A 2,559-nucleotide genomic window follows, 5' to 3' on the forward strand; every position below is an offset into this window, starting at 1 on the left:
ACCTGTACAGAATGAGAAAACAAGAATTGAAAAAAATAAGAGAGGCTTAGGAACCTCTGGGACAACTTTAAACATACCAACATCTAAATAATAGGGGTGCCAGAAGAAGAGGAGAAAGAGCAAGACATTGAAAGCTCATGTGAAAAAATAAAGAAGGAAAACTTCCCAAATTTGGTGAAGGAAATAGACACACAAGTCCAGGAAGCATAGAGAATCCCAAACAAGCTAGACCCAAAGAGGACCACACCAAGACACATATTAATTAAAATGCCAAAGATTCAAGATAAAAAGAGAATCTTAACTGCAGCAAGAGAAAAGCAGAGACTTACCTGCAAAGGGATGCCTATAAGACTGTAAGCTGATTTCTCAAAAGACACTTTGCAGGCAAGAAGGAACTGGCAAGAATTATTCAATGTGATGAAAAGCAAGGACCTACAACAAAGATTACTCTATCCAGCAAAGCTATCACTTAGAATGGAAGGGCAGATAAAGAGCTTTCCAGACATGGTAAAGCTAAAAGAGTTCATCATTATCAAGCCATTATTATATGAAATGTTAAAGGGACTCGTTTAAGAAAAAGAGGATCAACACTATGAACATTAAAATGACAACAAACTCACAACTATCACCAACTGAATCTTAAAAATAAAAACAAAATCCAACTAAGCAAACCAGAATAGGAACAGAATCATAGGGATGGGGATTATTTGGAGAGTTATCAGCTGGAAGAGGGAAGGGGAAGAAATGAGGAAATGGTGCAGGGATTAAGAAGCATAATTGGTTGGAACAAAATAGATGATGGGAGGTTAAGAAAAATATAAGAAAGTGTGAAGCCAAAGAACTTATATTGATGACCCATGGACATGAACTAAGTGGGGTGGGATTGTGGAGGAAGGAGGGTACTGGACAGAGGGGAGCAAAGGGGAAAAATATTGGGACTACTGTAACAACATAATCAATAAAATATACTTAAAAAAAAAAGAATAGGTTGCCAAAATATTCAGGTTTGGCAATGAGGATTGCATATAGAGTATTATAGTTATAAAGTAAAAAATAAGCAATAAATACTTTCAGCAAGTGCTTCCTCCATGGACAAGTAGAAGACAGGCAAAAGGTCTAAAGCAGTATTTGCCGTAATAATTAAGTAATAGCTAAAATAAATATACTTGATAAAATAAATGCCAAAAGAAAGAATGTATAAGCAGGCAGAAACATTGATGCCTGGGAATCGTCCTACAGCCTTTGCATTCCTCATTCTGCACATTCAAATACTGGTCTAGTCCTGTTTTCTCTTTCCAATGCTTTGTCTCTGCTCAGTTCAGAACTTCACTCATCCTCCTCTGCCTCCTGTCTTGGTGCCATTCTATCAACATTATAACTAGAAAACTAATGTCTTTTCTTAAAACTTTTTTAAAAACGACTCTTCACCGTTTAAAAGACTTCAATTGATCCTCTTCCTATTCAGGAAGGAGCCCATTCTCTCTGCATGGATCATGAGGATTTTCATAATCTGATTCCTGCCACTCTCAGATGGAAACTGTATTCTCCAGCTTTACTAATCTAATTCCATTTCATGGAATCTACCACACTCTCATCTGCCTATTTCCTCCCTCTTAATGTTTGCTTGGCATATCCAGCTAACTCCAAAACTCACTCAGCTCATGATCACTTTCTTCAGGAAGTCTGCTCTGACCCATGGCCTGTCTCTTGTATTTGTGTTCCTTATATCCTCTGAACATTCAAAAAGTATGTTTGTGCTATCTGTTCATGTGAATACTCTTTCAATCAGTTTGATGTAATGTATATGCATATTTATCAAAAATATTGTTGCTATTTACCACTGCTGATTGTGACGTTAAAATTATATGGGTTTCAGATGTTGAGTATAAAATGTAGTTCTATTGCTTTATGACGACTATTATTTATACTTGATTAATGATCTGTTTTTTAAGCCTCTGGATCTTCTTCAAACTATGATACAAATTTAGATTTAGAAATACTTCATTGTGATGTTTTTACTGTTCTAAATAATTATAATTTAGTACATAGAAAGAATTCTTTGAAAGACTGTCTGAACAAAATATATGAGTATCTGTTTCAGTACATGACTGAATTGAACTTTTTCATTTTTTCTTCTTGTTATTCTGATAGAACATCAGTGAGAAGTACATTTAAACAATCTAAAATAAATAAATGAGTTGTTTGGGTTAATTCAGAAAGAAGGGTAAGATTACATAAAAGATGAAAAACTAGTAGATCAAAGCATTGGATGGCCAAGAATACATAAACAAAAGAAAACACAGAAAATTGGTAAAATAATCAGCAGAATTACTCAAAAATAGGCAAAAGACTAAAAAACTAGAAAAACTCAGACATCTGAGATATTCTATATGAGGAAACAATCTGAAACAAAAACAAACTGTATGATGAGGAAACCTAGAAAATAGAAAACATTGTTAATGCAACAATGACAAAACCCTGTTCTCACAAGATAATTAATAAAATATTTAGAAGATATGTGTTACAGTAAGAGAGTGGGAAATAGAATACAATTTAGTT

Source organism: Furipterus horrens, unplaced genomic scaffold, assembly GCF_987537825.1.
Source record: "Furipterus horrens unplaced genomic scaffold, mFurHor1.1.pri manual_scaffold_2, whole genome shotgun sequence".
Taxonomy (NCBI): Eukaryota; Metazoa; Chordata; class Mammalia; order Chiroptera; family Furipteridae; genus Furipterus; species Furipterus horrens.